The sequence below is a fragment of the Anomalospiza imberbis genome, chromosome 12 (assembly GCF_031753505.1).
Source record: "Anomalospiza imberbis isolate Cuckoo-Finch-1a 21T00152 chromosome 12, ASM3175350v1, whole genome shotgun sequence".
Classification (NCBI taxonomy): domain Eukaryota; kingdom Metazoa; phylum Chordata; class Aves; order Passeriformes; family Viduidae; genus Anomalospiza; species Anomalospiza imberbis.
This window is the reverse complement of record NC_089692.1, coordinates 1826458-1844474: the sequence shown is the minus strand read 5'-3', so window position 1 is coordinate 1844474 and position 18017 is coordinate 1826458. Positions and strand designations below refer to the sequence as shown.

Genomic DNA, 18017 nt, shown 5'->3' with positions numbered 1-18017 from the left:
AAAAATCCCAATGCTGAGACAGTAATTTAAGTGTTTTTATGGAACTGGGAGAAGAGTTTCTTCCGATGGAAAACCAGCTGATGGCCATCACTTGAGATCTTTGCTTATGTCTTAGATAAAGGCCTTAGATAAAGGTCAGAGTAATGCTCAGAACAATGACCAATCTGACAATATGACAGTTTCTTAGGTTATGGCAAGGCTGTTACTAAACTATCTCTGAACATGTGTGTCAAACTAAGCAACTAACACCAAAAAGAGAGCTTCAAATGAAATATTTTTCCAGTTTTCTAATCTAATACTGCTCCTCTGATATGTAAAATGCAGCTGTGCTTCAGTAGATTTCCTTTGTTCCAGGAGCAGTTTAACAGTGAAACACATCATCCAGATAACTCTGTTTTGGGTAAACAGATGGAAAAACACCAGGCTCTCAAAACTTCTCTCTATAACTGCTATAACTTTTGTACTGACACAGCAACCTGATACAAATCTCACCTCTGATACAAAAGCAAATCATCCTCTGCCTCCCTCGTGATAACAGCAGTGCCCATCTTCCCTCATTCAAGAGTTCAGAGAAATTTCCGTGGCTTTCAGGTATTAGTCACTGCAGAGTCATTACAGAAAGCTGCATCACCAGCTCGACAGAAATGTAGGAGGGAAGAACATTCAAAGATAAATCACTGTCCCCCCTCCAGGCTCCTTCAAGACAAGCTTAAGCCCTCCATCCCCTCCCACACCTGACATTCCTAACTCCAGTCAGAGATCACTGGTACACAGGTAACCTAGCAAAGTCGTGAACTGCAGAGCACCTGGGGAAGGGAAGGGCTGCCTTCTGCTCGAAGGGCAGGGGGAGAGGTAGGAGGCACCAGTGCCAAATTTCTGGAGCTCAGGTTCTGAGGCTGCCCTCCCTGGGGAAGCTCTGGTCACCCCGAGTCAGCCTGCCATCATCCCTGGCAGCCTCGCTCACGCCGCCCACACCGGCACTGCAGGCGCGTCAGGCACATCCTGCTGCAGGGATGAAGAGCTGCTGTCAGCTTGTCTAAATGGATCCCTCCCCTGGAAATGGGAAGGGGGACTTCCCTAAATCCAGAGTCTGAAAGCTCTTTCCCCTGACTGCCCGCAGTACCAGGGGAGAGTTCCATGCTGTGTGGGTGCAGTCACATTGGCACCAACCCCCGGCTGAGGGATGGGGAGCACAGGCCAGGCCGTGGCCCAGGACCAGATCAGTCCGACATCGGGGTGACTGTGCCCCTCTCACCTACAGCCCCTTCCTCTGCCCTCAGCAGAGCAGCTTTCTCCCCGGAGCCAGGAGCTGGGCTGCTCTCTCTCCTGCAGAGCTGCTCCTGACAGGGCTTCACTCTCCTTCAGGCACCTGAAAGGGAGCACTGAGCCCCAGAACCTCGGGCTGTCACCAGCGAGTGATCAGTGCAATCAGTACACATCCCTGAAAGGCTAATAATGACACAGAGGTGTCATGGAAAACGTGCTACAGATCTGGCCCAGAAACCCCCCAAATTCTTCCTTGCTTCCTCAGGACCTTGCTGCCAACTGGCAGTGGGAAAAATGGGGTCGACCAAGAGCGCAGAAATACAGAAAAATACACAAACTCAAGAGTACACGAACATCCTTGTGGCAAGTAGCTGCTGTAATTATCAAGCAGCAAGAAAGCAAGAATGCCTTCTATTAACAAGAAAGGCAGCTTAGTTCCATTTTCCTGGACCAGCTGTCATGCATTTACAAAAGAATTATAAATGTCTTTGATAAGTTTCCCTTATTTGCAGACAGCTCTATGCTAGACACATCCTGGGTCAGCAATTGTCATCTGATTGTGTGAGTCAAAGATTTGGGGAATCAGTCTCCAGGAAATTGTGCCTTAGCAACACTGGAAATTGCAATTATGGAGAGCACCCAGGTGTCATTTTCCCTCCAGTACTTCTGAAGATGAGTTATCTTCAGATCATTTCCAAGGTAATTCAGGAGACCCTGATTTTCAAGATCATTAAGCTCAGATGAGCTGAGATTGTCCCACAATCCTAAATCTACTCTGTGCAATCTTAAATTTACTCGGGTAAACCCTTTGGATTAGGAACATTGGCTTTAATGCTGTAAACCTGTGATTAATTTAGGCTTATGAATAACCCCATTAAATTCAGCCCTTTTTTGTACATTTTCAGAAATGCTGCCACATGCACAGGTTTGTTATGAAAGGCACATTTGCTGTGTGCTGCACATTGGAAAACAAAAGGGAAACGTGGCAGCAGGGGAACGTGGCCCATTTTATTGAGGGGATCAGAAATGGCTCTCAGGTGCACGACCTTCAAGGGACAGCTGGCAAGCATGGTTCACTCACAGGAACGGTTTAAAACCATCCACATGCCTGTGTTTTGGTCTGACAGGCTGGTTGTTCTCCTTGGCTAAAGGAGAAATGCTGAACTCCACAGTTTTGCATTCTGACCCCTACATTCTTGAGAATAACTAAATTCACTGCTGCATTTTCCCAGGATCTTGCTCCAGCCCTCCCTGCCTGTTCAGCAGTGACAGAAGCACAGGGCTGCCCAAAACAGAGTAAAGCCTGCTGTTTTGTTTATTGGGACTCCAAAGGGAATCCCACAGGCATGCAAAGATTCAAAAGGGGTAGGAAAAGGTTGCTTAAAATAACAATCTCTTTTTAAGCATGGATTAGAGACTGTCCTGCCTTTCCTCATAGTGCAGCAAGTAATGCAGTGAGGGGGGCGAGCTCCCACATACTTTGAGAAGGCAGTCAGAGGGGTTAAGAGGCACCAAATCTAAACAAAATGACCCAAGAAACACATTAATGCATAAACAATAGGTGTTTAAGTTAGAATGAGGCCTCCATCAGGGCCTTGCCCTGGTGTTTTGAGGACTGATGAGGACCTGCACACCTCCCATGGGTCCCTTTCTCCTCTCTCCTTCTTAGGAGCTGTTCTGCATCCATGGAGCTGAAATGGTTTATGGCTTATGAAAAGAACTGACAAGCTGTATTTCATGAGGATTGTACAGTGCAAAAACAAGTGTTTGTAGCTGCATTGCCATGGTAACAGCAAAAAAATGGGTTATCATTTTCTCAGAGGTTGCTGTCCATTCTTCCATAGACTATCTGGCATAAAAGGGTTTATTGCTTTTCACCAGTGCAGTACTGCAGAAATATTTTTAGCTCCACTAATTTAATTTCATATTCAAATCAATCTGAAAATGAGTTACCTTTCAGTCTGCCAAAGGCTGTCAGGCAAAGCTTTCACTGATTTGGTTTTGCTTTGGCTTGTGATGATGGAAAGATGACACCATGTAACAACATGGAAATGTGTCCCAAAGTTCTAGAATTCCATTATTTCATTATTTAATTTCAATTTCATTATTACCCATTTGAATATAAAATGTTTTTATTTGGGGAATTGTGGAGGTTGGCACTATCTCTTCAGAGGTCTGAATAATAACATCGTTACACATTCAGAAGTATCTCAAAGCAGATTGAAAAAAATGCATATAAAAGTCCTGCAATATTGCAGAAGACAAGCATAAATGATTATATTTTACCCCAACTGATGCAGGGTATTTAGATATTCATTCACAAATCCAGTAAAAGGCAATAGAAACCAGTTAACTTCAGAGTCATAACCACCCTGCTTACTGATGCCCAGAATGAGCCAAGCCCAGCACTTCTGAATCCCAGATGCCTTCTGTAGCCAGCGGACCACATCTCAACATTTTGGATAAAATAAAGTGCTTAAGAAGCTTCTCCTGGCACAAGCCCTTGGCACAGCCTCCATCACAGCTGCTCTGGGAGCAGACCCTGCACTGCAGGGAGATGCCAGAGCTCTGCTGTCCCCAGCTTCCTTCTGAGGCCTGCAGCCTCTCTAAAAACAGTAACTGAAAAAAGGATTAATTCATCTTTTGATAAGAACAAACCCAGTGCTGCTAACACCAGAGACAAGGCTGGTTCATACTCAGTACAGGGCAGTGCTCTGAGTAGATGATTTCTGCAGGGCAGTTTCATTTCTACGCCTGCTTATTCTGAACAGCAACTTCCTGCAGCTGCCAGCAAAATTTTAATGCTGTTTCTGAGGGACCCTTTGTCCTTGAGGCTTAAACATTCCAATATTTTTCTTTTCTTTTCTTATTTTTTTTTTAACTTGGAATATTTCCATTTACATTAAGGCTTTACCCATGAATCCAGGTTCAGTGGCAAAGTAGAGGCCCATTATAGTTTGAAGGGGAGCTCCCTCAGTGCTTTATTTTTTCTTTCCCCAATTGATCCAGCTGAAAATATTTATGTAGCACCAGAGAGAGTTAAGGAATGAGAAAGGCAGAGGAAAGGAAAAATACAAGGAACAGTCTAAAGCTGTAGTATGACTTCTTCAAGTACTGCTCAGAACATCTGAGTACAGAGAGGATTTTGATAATATGGATTGAGGAAACTTCACATTTGTGAAACAATAGGGTTCTGAAAGATAAGGCCAGGAAAGCAATCTTTTGCTTGCTAATAACTCCTTGTCTCACAGCAGTCGGATTTCTGTCCCTGTCACCCTAATGCTCACCTTAATGGAGAGCCCTTCAGCATTTCTGGGCAGTGGGGAAATGCAATTATCTCATCCTGCAAAGGAAAGGACACGAGGTAGAGTCGCTCACCCGAATTCCCACAGGCAGGCAGTGACTCACCTGGGAATTATTCCCTGTTCAGTGCTTACCCACTCAGCTCCTGGAGGACTAAGCTCCTGACACCAATGGCAAAAAGCAGATCTACTTTCCAGTACAGGCAGACTGGGTTAAGAGAGGGACTTGCCTTTTGACTATAAACCAGTTGATTTCTCACATATAACTCAGATTTTTGTTTTTTATTTTATTTGGAGCATTAGCTCTGTTTAGGTTTTTACAACACTATTGCATTCCTTTATACTTCTTTCATAATTATTTTCATGGGATTATATCTCGTGATATTTCACTATGGAATTAGTCACAATTCCCCCAAAATACCAAGGATACCAACTGTAATTTACCTGAGAACAGAATGAAAGCCCCAGGCTCTGGCCCAGTGAGGACCATGTTCTGGATTAATGGTGCTGCCCAGGGCCCTCTGAGGGCAAGGAGAGCACAGAAAGCAGTTTGGGCACTCCTGCAGCAACACAGGTCTGGCAGCAGCACCAAATCTGGATTTAAATACTCTTTCACATCCTCCTAAACTTGATCCCAGAATCAATCAGCCCATAACAAATGTTATTAAGCAAGAATACTGAGCCAGATGTTGAGCTGGGTAGACACACAGTACAGCCATTACTGCCCAAACCATCTTGTCTCAGATTTTCTGACGTCCTTACCATGATGCTCCTGTCCCACTCTCCCAAAGGGATGTAAGGGCAAAGAGTTAGTGATGTTTCAGAGATGCAGGAACATATGGTCCTGGATATTTATAGAAAGAGCCCTGGGACTTCCATGCACGAGGAAAGCCTGCAAGCTGCCATCTGGGACTCTGGAGTCATTTTCTGTCAGTGCAGTGGCCAAAGGCTCCGAGCCCTGGTGGACGTCAGTGGCCAGTGGTGTCCCCCAGGGGTCTGTGCTGGCCCAGTGTTACTGAATGTCTGCATCTGACACAGGGCACCCTCAGCACATTGCAGGTGATGCTGCAGTAAGGTAGAAAAGTTAGAAGAAAAAGGTCTCATAAAACCACATAAAATGTGGCTGGCTCTGTCAAGCTAGCCCTTTGCTAGCTCCCATGTGGAATCCTGGGGTGAGCAGTTGCTTAACATAACAATCTATTCCTGAGTGAAAAACAGGTAGCACCTGTAGAAACTGGTTTTACACCGTTAGAAAAATGAAAACTATCACTTTTCCTGCATGTACACCCCAGGGGCTGAGTGACCAATCTATAGAGGGTAACAACTTGTTATTAGCCACTAAAGTAATTGGCAAGAAAGCTCCTGACCAATTGCAGTCCCACACGAGGCCTGTAAAATGGTATAAAAAGGAGTTATGTGAATAAAGAAGGGGCTTTTTCCACCATGAAGAAAATGGAGTCTGTGTGATTTATTCCCATAGGAAACACCAAGCTGAGGGTGAAGGGACACCCCTGAGGGATGGGGCTATCCAGAGAGCTTTAGTTTTTTCTCTGGAATCTATGAAACTGAGAACAGTGTATGCAGCCAAGTCCTGTTTGAAGATCTCTATTGACAAACTCTAATTTTTTAACTCTCACAGTGTCATTTGACATGGGATCAATGCTTGTCAGAGGAATTTATAAATGGAAAGTATTTTTAGCTCTGTCTTTGTAGTCCAGCTCATGGGAAAAACTCTGATCTTCTGGACAAGACTGACTACTCAGCTTGTTTTTGTGAGGCATCACTTCCAGAGCAGAGCGGCTCCCAAGTTTAGAGCATCCAGCAGCACAGCCCAAATGCTGCATGGAGTAACTGAGGAGTGAATTTTTATGCCTCCCTCTAACTGAGGACACAATTGACAGAGGCAAAAAAGGAGGAAAATTAAAAATTTTTCTTTTTTAAACACACTAGCTGTCCCCTATGTATTCTCCTCTCCTCTTCTTGTTTCCATTATTTCTGCTAATATAGCATTAAGATTTGAGCTATCTATCTATTAAATCTAAAATAATTATAAATCTATTAATCTATTAATATAAATCTATTAAAAAAAAACTTATTGAAAAGTAACACAAGAGGTTTTATATCTATATGTGTATATATATAAATATAAATATATAGTATAATATATAAAAACATATATTTTAGATAACACATTATAATATATAATATATTATATATTATATTATATTATATAATGCATAATTATATATAATATATAATATAGAATATAATTACATTATATAATGTATATAATATATATTATATATATATATTATATATATTATATATATATATATATAAAACACAAGCTTTCTGTGCAGCTCCACACAGAACTTTAACAATTTTAATGCCTTTCACATCCTTACGATTTTTCCAATTTTTTTTTAGTATGAATAGTCAGATGAATATTGTATATATCTACACTGCAGATCACAGCAGAGTTTTATACAAATGGAATTATTCATAGCAAATTCTAGTAAAATTAAAAAAGAACATTTTAAACATATAAATAAATTTTTTCATGCATTTGAGCTGTACCAGAAGGAGTTTTGGGTTCTTGCTGGGAGCAGGGACAGGCTGCTGCACAGTGACCCCCTTGAGGTGCTGATAACAGGGATGGATGGGAATGAGAACCTGCCAGCAGCCACCCAGGACTCTTATCAGGCAGCACTCAAGAAGCACAGCCAAACGTGAGAGTGGTTTTTAAGGAGTAACTCAGGCTGTGAAATCGGGATGGGCCCCCCACAACTCTGAGAAAGAGCAGTAATTTACTTAGGACTCAGCTGCACAGTCTTTGCTTCAGTGAGAATCTTCCCTTAGAAGTGGCTAAATGAGAGAAACCAATGAATCCCGGTGGTTTTTTGCACAGGACTTGGAAGAGCACTTGAAGTTTCATTGATTCTGATCTACAAGAGGCATAATCATCCGTGAAGTAACAAAAAACACTTGAGGAAAAGCTTAGAGATCAGCAATGGGGAAAACACTTGCTAAAAATTATGAAAGACCTCGTTAATATAATTGGAGATGAATCTACAATACCTGAATACTCACTATTTATTTCTCATTTCTGTTTCTTTTAACAAGAATCTTATTTAATTTATATTTCCACACGGCAACTTGTTATCATGTTCTTTATAAAATATATGTTACAAAAACTCTCAAAGCACTCTAAACAACTTCTTTTTGCTGAGTACTGATCAAAGAATATACATCATTAAAACAACCTTTCTACCAGCTGTATTTTTGTTTGGGTTTTTTTAATTCACTCTCAGCGTTCCTGTTTGCAGGAAGTGAGATCATCACAGTGAAAGCAGAGAATATTAATGACTCAAAGACTAATAGGCTAATTGCTTATGGGATACTGAGCCAGAAGCCTCAGGTATCAAATGGCTTTTCATTAAAAAGAGACATCTGAATGATAAGCACGGAAATTGGAGAGATAACCTTGCAGGATGACAATGTGGGTGCCAGGGCTGTGTCCCTCCCTGCTCAGCAGCAGCTCTGGCAGTGGCTCTGAGCACAGCAGGTTCCTGCAGTGCCTGGAGGAATAAATTCTCACTCCAGATCCCTGCTCTGGACACGCTGTGGCTCCCAGCAGGGACAGAGCCCTGCTGAGCTCCAGTGACACGAGCACTTCTGCAGGAACCTGCTAAATACCAGTGGCACTCACTGCAGTGACCAGCCCGGCACACAAATCCCTTTTACCAGAGTATTATCCACACACAGACACAATTCTACAGTTACAGACAATTCTACAATTAACACTGCACTGACCCAACAGATCACTCAAACTTTGTTATCCAGACTTTCTTGAAATCAGATCTAGAACAGATCTTGAATCAGAAAAGCAGATTCTTGTCAAACCTACAACGTCACAGACCCTGTGGTACACAGGACAGTTAAAGAACCTCTGCTTCTGCAAAAATATTTGGGTCAAGAAGTTCACTTGTATTTCCTTGCCAGTTCTTAGAAGTTCTTGTGACATTTTCCTTAATAAGGTGGAGGTAAAGTCTGCCACATTCTCACAAATGGCTGCTCTCTTCTGCTGCTGGTGAATCCCTGCCCTGCAGAGCGTGCTGAGTGCTGTCACAGCACTGTGTTAGTGATCAGGAGGTGTTCTCTGCTGCAAAGGCTTCCCAGAAGCAACTCCCACAGTGATTATCATTGCAGCCATGGGCTTGTCTCCTGCCTGTTCTGTGCATGAAGCAAGCCCAGACACATTGTTGAACAGTCCAATAAACTGGGAAATAAATGGGGACTCAAATTTATAATACACTTATCAGCCATGAACAACAAGCCAATATTTTATGAGTTAATATGCACACACCTGTTGGCCAATGCAGGGGTAGCTGCCCTGCCTGTGATTGTACAGAGGCACAGTCTGGGGCTGGAGGGACTGGACATCATTCACAGGTCTGCTTTTGCACTTTTAAGCATGTCTTTCAGTATGTTCTGTTGCTAGCAGTCCATATATTTGCTGCTGTGGGAAGTGTGTGTGCACCATCTATGTAGGTGTGCAGGAAGATTTATCTGCTCCTGCATGGGCCTGTATTTGGTGTACAGTCAAGAATCTGCTGGTACAGATTGTGCACCCAGTAGTGACTGGGTGAGTTACACCATGGATAATCATCTCTGGATGCTAAAAACATCAGAGAGAAAACTCCCAGATCATGACATTATTCCAAGTCCGACATCCACACAGAGACACATTTACATACAAATTATGAAGGGGAGAAGGGGAAAAAATACTGTTTGCTTTTAAAAGCACTGCATTTCAATCCAGTCACATTTCTACACTGCCTGCAGGAGTTAAAATGTTATTAAAGTACCAGTTTTCAGAAGACTTTAACAGCATGAGCAGTGGGCATACCAGCTTGGATATCTACACACCTGTGTGTGCTTGACAAAATACCAAGTGTGTCTTGAGGCTTTTACTGCAGGTCAGAGTTTTAACCTGCACATCCAGGTTTGACTCGGTCTCCTTTCCATTGGTTTCTGAAGACATGGCCTGCTCAGGTTAGAAAAATGCTCTGAAAACGAAGAGCAGCTTCAGTAAGATTGACAGCTCTTTCTCACAATGTCAGTATTTCTCAGTTGTTTTTAGAAGAGCCTGTGAGGGCTTAAGGCCAAGATAAACCCAGCTCAAAGCAGAGCAGTGGCTCCCAGCACCCCTGATAAGTATCTGACCCGTTAAGATGTTGTCGGGCTTATTATAGAAGGTGCAGTGTTTGATCTCAGAGGGGCCAGATTAACACCCCAGACGTGGAAACTTTGCTGTGACAGGCAGCTGTGGCAGGAGTGCTGACATCCCCGAGGGCTCCCCCTGCACTGGCCCACAGTGCTCATCCACTTGCCAGCTTAGGCACTTCTCCACGTAGACAGCTGTGACACAGGGAAAGGGTAGACCTGACTTTGTTCCCACTAAAGTCAGTGATAAAATCTTCATTAATTCCACTCGGAGAAGAATCAGGCTAGTTGTATGTTGGATTATGGCTTTTTCTGATTTACAGAGGGGGTTACTGAGAGGTGTTTTAAAAACTTCTATTCCATTCTCAGTCTCATGAGAAGGGTGAGACAACACAGGTGTTATAATTCACAGTATCACAATCAGAAGCCAACTATTTCCTAATTCCAGTACATTACAAGTGTTTCTTGGCCTATCATGCTGTAAATGCCTTCAAGGCAATCATCTGAAATGACCCCTCGTGGCTTCTACCACAATGCATCTTTCATAGTTCTATTTCTCCAAAGTACCTAGTCTTATTTGCAAATCCATCCTTTGAAACTTGTTTCTGGTTCCACTTCTCTCTCAGCAATGTCTGTGCTATTCTATGGCATTTCTAAGTCAGCAATTCTTATCTCAAAGTTTGCATACAGATACACACTGCACATGTGGGCCTTCTGTCAGGCTTTCAGAATTCTCTACAAATCCATTTCCCACAGCTGTAGTTGTTGTAGTTGAAACAATCACAATACAAAGCAACACACTCCATTTTCAGAAGGCTTCAAACCTTATTTTATTATAGCATGCACGCTTTTTATACATTCTTAAAGAACTCTTAAGTTTACACCTTACTCATTGGACAGGAAAGGCAAACAAAGTGCTCATTGGAACAGAGTTGCAGGTTTCTCTTATTTATCCTTCTTTCTTTCTTGGTTTCTAAGTCAATGACCTTGAGAGAAAATTCTTTCAGGGGTAAACATGGATCCTCTTATCAAACTTCTCCCTGGCTCACAGAAGTCACTGTAAAACCTCTTCCACAGGTAATCTGATGCTGTGTCCCAGAGCTGGAAATCAGATTGCACTGGGACAAACCTTGCCCAGAGTGAGACAGTGACTCATTCCTGTGAGGATACAGGAGCAGGGCTGACAACAACCACCAGCACAGCAGGTAAAGCTGATAGCCAAGTTCATTCACTCCTTCAAAAGTGTAAATGACCCCAGACAGGCACTGTGAGACCTTGTCTGCAAAGGTACCACAGGGTTTTAGTCAGGGACAAAACAATTTGAAGCTCGTGAACCAATGGGTTCAAATTTGCTCACACTAAGAGGTTATGACTAAAACCTGAATTCAGCCAGTAGCTGTTTGTATACTTGGTCCTTAAAAAGACTTAGGGAACCTGTGTTGTGAGACATAAAAAGTTGGAAGCTACACTTGCATTGCAAAGTTGGTATTTTTAGATGGGATAATTCACAGGTCAAAGTGTCTAGCAGAATAGATTTGCCAGTGTAAACCAATTTCTCCATTTAAACCTCTGGGCTAGATAGTAAATTCCAGTCATAAAAAATTCCAGTATAAAAATAATACAAAGTGCCATTAAAAACCCCAATCCAGAGTAACTGTGTTTTGTAGAGTAAATCTGGGTTTCTCTTGGAATTGAAAACAGAATTTTACTGTGTTTTCAGCTCAGATATTAGACTAGTTCAGCTAATAAATACTAGAATAGTGGCAACTATACAAACTATAGAACTAGAAATGCTACTTCTAACAGTGGATGCGTAAAACCCCAATAGAAATACCTGCATGAAAAATTTTTAAATTACATTTTTATTCAATCAGCTCTGTCCATAGTTTGCTCTTACTGTGGTACCATATGACAAGGGAGGTGTTATTAGAACTAAACTGCCTGAATGTGACAAACTAAGTTATTATTCCCAGATATTTACCAGCCTGTGGGCTGATCATGTACAGCACTCCTGCCTTTTTGTAGCATAAGATCTGACAAGGGTTATTTAGAAGCAGTTCAGACTGGCCTCTAAACCTGAACATCTTCTCTTCTGAAGATTTAAGGTAACCAGGTATGGGGATTTTTGAAGGAGTTCTGAATGAGTTACACATGGGACTTTTGAATTGTTTTTGATGATGTGGTTTATTTTCTTATTTTCTACATAGGTAGGAAGGGTGAGTTCAGCTCACACCTTTATTGTATGTTTTTGAAGGTCACAAGACACCTAGTTATAAGATTTTTTAAGGATTTACATTTATATTTTTTAAGGATTTGAGGAATAAAACATTGCTAATAAGGATACTTATGTTTTTGACTTAATCCTTAATATTTTGTCTTATGAATTTATGCTAGAGTATGAGCTTTTTTAATTAATCATGTTATGTTACACAAATTTATAGTACTGTATTTTAAACTTCTTGTTTACCTTTGTAAATACTTTTGTTTTTTCCACATCTTTAATTCTAAAATGTGAAACTTTTTTCTTCTTAATTTAATGTATCTTTGTTTTAAACTATAAATCCACATTCTTGCTTCTATTACCTAAGTTTGGAAGTTTTTTCAAGGTCTTAGATTAAATTCTCTGTTTAATTCTAAGCTTTGGTTTACAGGTTTAAAGTTGTGAGAGTTTCTTGCATTTTGGATTCTAACAACCAGGGTTTGTGAAAATGACTTAATGACCCTTTTGGGCCTTGATTTCAATGTTATAAATGTGGTTTTGTGTTTTTTTCCTGTGTGTAGGGCAAAGGACACAAGACGTTCTGAGGAGAGAAAAAAACCAAACCCAACAATAAAAAATGCCCCCCCCCCAAAACCAAACCAAACTTAACAAAAAACAAAAAAAAGGGAAAAAAATCCACACACAAAAAAACAAAACAAAACTAAACTAAACTAAACAAACCAAAATAAAACAAACAACCCCTTCCCCTCTCCCAAAAATACCCAAAAACCAAACCTCTGGGAAAAGGCACTTTAGTCTTACTGTAAAATACATTAACCAAGGTGGCAACTGTGGCCTCACCCTGGGTGTGCATTAAGCTCACCTCTCCTAGAACTAACCTTTAATAATTTCTACTTTCTATTTAGCTCTCATATAATTACTTACAATAAAATTACAACAAAGGCCACAGATACGTGGGTGTGAAATCAAAGCCCTAGAGATTTTTTTTACTCGTCCTGTGTTTTAAAAGGGATGTTTCCCATGCCTGGTGTCTCAGGAGGAATATCTGAGAAACAAATCCTAAACCAGCTTTATCACTAAGGTTTTTCCCCGTGGTTTTCCACCTGAGATGAGGATCTACACAAACCCAAAGCAGATGGAGAGTGGCCCCCTGCCAAAAAGAGCAGGCAGAGCTCTGCTCAAACTTTCCCTATCCATTCTGCTGCAATTAATTATGTACTGAAATATCCCCCTGCTCTTACTGTCACAGTGCCATTTTCACTAAGTATTCCTGACAGGAAAATCTGCTCCTCAGTCAGGACATTTTGACACTGGCACTCTGCAAAGACAGAGCAGGACAAAAGCCCCCATTGCAAACAATTTACTGTACTGGTATTTCTGCTTGATCAGGGTGAATCAAACACCAGAACTGAAGAGATCCTACAATGTAGAGATAAGGACTGGATGAAGCTTCAGGCTGGAACTCTGATTTACCAACAGTCCTTACAAAATGCCTGTTTATCACTTAGAGTCTGCTGGAATCACAGCCAGCCATTATCCCTCTCCATGGAGCTGAAACAGTATTAAAATAAAAAGAACAAAGCAAAACAAAAATCCTTCAGTTTGTTGTAATCTAGTTTCCAGGTAACTCCATTTTTCTATGAAATCCAGACTGTTCCCTCTTTTCCTGCCTGGAAAAGAGCACAATGTAATATAAAGCTACAAAAGGGAAAAGGGATATACAAATACTTATTTATTAAAAATTAAAATTAAATTATCTCCTTCCTAAAATATAGCCTTAAGCTCCTGGAAATTAGTGTTTAGTTCTTCCTCTACTCTAATCAGGCAATTTGGCTCTAATTGAAGTGGCAAGAGATGCTGCAGAATAAGTAAACCAATGGGTCATTGCTCTTGTTAAAATAACCTGAGTTATTTCTACAGTCATCCCCATGAGCTGATGGGGCTGTGAATACCTGGCCTAACACTCCTGGTGTAACCTCTGCCCCACTGGCTGGAATCCTCCTGGGTGAGGGCTAGGAACTGAGCCCTGGAGATTCATTTTCCTTCGGGTTTAAGTGGCAATGACAGAAGTCATTAAACCACCGTGTCTATTCTGTCCTGGGACCACATGAGTCACTAATAAAGGCAATGAAAAAAGAGATTATCTTTTAGTAATTGTGTAATGCAGTACATCCTTATTGGTTTATTTCTGTGTAAACCAGCCTTGCCTTGCTGCTGACGTCAGTGAAAGGGTAAAACCTGGGATTTTTGGTGTCATATCTGGAAGTGCTAATGCTCCTAAGCAGCCAGCCAGGTAAGTGATAACATCCTGTTGGTGAGGTCAGCTGGAATAGGCTGTCTTTAGTCCCTGCATGTCACCTTCAAGGAAATTTTAGCTTCTAACAATAGTGGCATAAGGTAAAAGAGAATATTCAGACCCCGGTACCCAGCACACTCTCAGTCAATAGCTTAATAAGTACAGGCTGGCAGCTATCAAGTATCAATTTTAGTACAAACGGTTCAAAACACAAAGTGTTCATCCAGAACTGAGCTTTCAAATGGTTTGTTTAAATCTGAAAAGTAAAAATAGTGTTTTATCCAATTTGCAAATTACAAAAGTACAGAGTTTGGTGCTCCTGACTAAAAAGACATTTTGTCCTTAACATGTAACACAACCTATTGAATCCCAGCAGATTCCAGGAAATACTCTGCAGCAAAACAAGACTATGGCAACATTATATCCAAGAGGCATGGTTTTAATTACGGAAATCCATTTTTATCCAGTGGTTCTACTGCCTCAGGAGCCAGTACTCTTCAAATACCTGAAAAATGAGAGTTACCTGTGTCCCACAGGTTTCCCCAGACCTTAATCTCTCTGTTCAGATGCCACTCCTGGCTGCCTTCCTCCCTTGGTCTCTCTCTCACAGGATGGGCATAATCTGGGAGCAGGAAAGCACCAGCTCTGTCTTGCACTCACACAAGGATGGGGGGAATGCCCTGCTGCAGCTCTCCATCAGATTGTGTTTTCATGCACTGCAAGCCTGGAAACATGGAATCCAAAGGGGCTTAACATATTCCCAGTGGGAAATCTGTGGCCGGAGCCTGAAAGCTTAGAAACAAAGGGAAAATACTAAAGTGCTTTTAAAAAAACCACAGCAGCACACTTATAAATAGCATACCAGTGGTCCACAAAATGCTGGGTTTGAATCAGGCAAATTCCTGAATGGACTTTAGATAGTTAGATCCCAAAGTCTGAGGAAGAAATCCATTGCACTCTCCTAAACTAAACTACATTCAATTTGTCTTACTCTCCAGAGTGCTTAATTACATTCATTTCAATGAGCTTAGCTCAGATTTCTGAGGTGTAGAATTTGAAGGGTAAATTTGTAACTTCCTAAGAAAGAGACAATCAGTTTTCTCTCTCTGGCCAAGATATCTGTCACATTTCTGTAGAAAAAGTTCCAAAGGGGAAAAGCATTCTGACCATCCTGCCACTGAGAGCTCTAGAGAGGAATTCCTGTCTCTGATGAAAGGTGGAGAGCTACAAGCAGCAAAGAGTGATGAGCTGAGGTCTCACAGTGCCTGCGACAGATCCCCAAACACACTGCCTGTCCTCCTGGATGCTCTGTACCCCTCACTGGGAGATTGCAGAGACTGTTTCACAGGGACACAGGAACACAAGTGCTCAGGTAATTGCTATTAAAACTAGGGAGAAGGTTCCCAGCCTGTTCTAGAGGGGTTGGAATTACAAAAACCTTTAAGGTCCCTTCCAAGCCAACCCATTCTGTTGTTCTGTTTTTCTATGTAACTGCCATTAAAACTGTGGCTAAACTGGGGTAAACAGTAATTGTTTTCCACTTTTTCACAAATCACACAAAGCCTGAGATGCCTACAGGTAACAGTCCCTCAGCAGAGCCAAGGGCAGCACAGGGTAATGCTTCATAGCACACATGAGTTTGTATGAGCTCTTTACAGAGCAGCCCTCAAAGAGTGAGAGTGATTATATTACCATAACCTCATTTACCATCTCTGAGACAAACGCTGACTTTGTTTCAGTGCTTGGTAAGCCAAAATGATTCTGCTCTGTCTCTACAATTTTATTGTGGTTTGTGCACTGCCTTGATGCCAAGCCAGGCACGTCTGAAGATAAATCATCACATCCAAGACAGCTGGGAATTTAAGTGTCCATCAAATTATTGTGGTATTCAAAGAAATTGTCCTTACTGCTTCTGATCTGGGTTTTTCATTTGTAGACAGCCTTTCTTAGTTGGGAGATACTCATCCAATTGCTGTACTATTTTTTGTTCTCCTTCAGAATAATATTTATCTGAGGAGGACACAGGCTAGGTAGAGGGAATTAAGATTTTCACTTAATTTGAAGGTTTTAATGCTTAATTTTGATATCTGAAAAAAAATACCAAAGGCATTGAATTATTAAAAGCATAAACAGCATCCAGAATTGTAGAAGAAGGGTCCAATGGGAAAATAGGACCATAACCTTGACTCTTCTCTGTAATTGCATCAAGCCCATTTTGCCCCTTCAGGGATTGGGGATAGCCCTACCGACTACACTCACCTGGTGAATTTCAGGTTCTTTCCTCTCGAATGAGAGAAACATCAATAAATGTCAGTCTTTTGAATTCTTGGAGCTACTGGGATGAAAGTGCCTCGTCCTGCTCATGATTTTCTCACTATCTTAATTACCACCGAGGCCAGATGCCAAGCCCTCCACAGGATGCATTCACTGCTCACAGCAGAGCTGAGCAGGGAGGGCAGTGCACAGCTGCACAGGATGCTCTGGGAGCTGTGCCCTGGCCAAAGGCAGGGAGAGGAGATCCCCACCTGCAGCGAAACCTTGAGCTGAGACACGTGGATGTCTTGGGCAGTGATGCTAAAAATGTAATACGTGGTCCTTTAAAACCCAGTCAAGTACATGGGACATCTGAAGCAGAAGTTGCTTTTGTTCCATGCAGAACAACTGGACTATGGACAGGTTCATCAACACCAGCAACAGCATTGCTGCAAGTTCATTAATATTTCTAGTCAAAGCTATGTATCTATTCCATACACTCTTGGAAAGTTTCAGCTTTATATCAAGAGGCAGAGAAATAAATTATGAAGAATATTTTGGATTTGGCAGTAAAGGCTATTCTGGCAAGGGCTGTAATATGAGGGGTTTATTCATAGCTGTAGCTGGGATCATTGATGTATTATTTACTCTTCCTTACACCCTTATTTGCACACCTTGCTGTCCAATGATTAAAATAGCCAAAATCAATAAGGCAAGCTATTGGAGAAACAATTTTTTTCAAAAGGACACGTGGACTTTGTTTCCTTAATGATGCTGGAGAGGTTGTCAAATCCACACAAGAGTCTGAGCTGTTTCCAGCAGCACCTGGATGCTGCCAGTTGAGGAAAGAGGATGAAAAAGATGTTGATTCTCTGGAAACATTTATCACACTCGTGGTTAGCCTTGAAGGCCACAGGCAAAAGATAGCATAGCACATTTCATTTTTATATTTCCTTTTTTATACAGAACCTCAAGTGGACACAGCAATGGTTGAAAGAGCACCCAGGGTAAGAGTGAAAAGGTTTCCCATGTGGTAAAAGCACAAACCTGGAATTGTGGTTGGAACTGAGGCAGTATCTGAAGTAGATGCTTTGGCACTCTGCCAGTAAGCACACAGGCACTAATGAGCTAATGCTTGCTTTCTTTCAAAACACAATCTAGAACTCAAATTCCTTTCCATTTGCCTTGGTAATGAGTGCCCAAACAACATTAACACAAGAGCATAGATTCTTTTCAGAGTAGATAAATCACTGGTTAATAGGAATTGAATACAAAGGAATAGTATACAAAGGAACTTAAAGAAATCTGTATTTTTCTTTTCTGCCAATCCAGCAGTGCACCTTTTAATGTAACTTACCACATGTGTATCTTATGTCAGACTTCAAGTTTATTAGCATTGATGTTTCTCTTCCTGGACTGCTTAGTACAGATTCTTCCTTTTCAAGATTCTTAA

The 18017-nt window shown here is 41.5% G+C and overlaps 1 long non-coding RNA gene across 1 annotated transcript; it reads left to right on the top strand.

Annotated features, from left to right (window-relative positions):
- The first annotated feature begins 1687 nt into the window (after nt 1–1687).
- LOC137480949 (uncharacterized) lies at nt 1688–7847 on the top strand. The gene is made up of 2 exons (XR_011003201.1): nt 1688–1965; nt 7477–7847. It is a non-coding gene; the product is annotated as an uncharacterized lncRNA (long non-coding RNA).
- Nucleotides 7848–18017: the final 10170 nt, after the last annotated feature.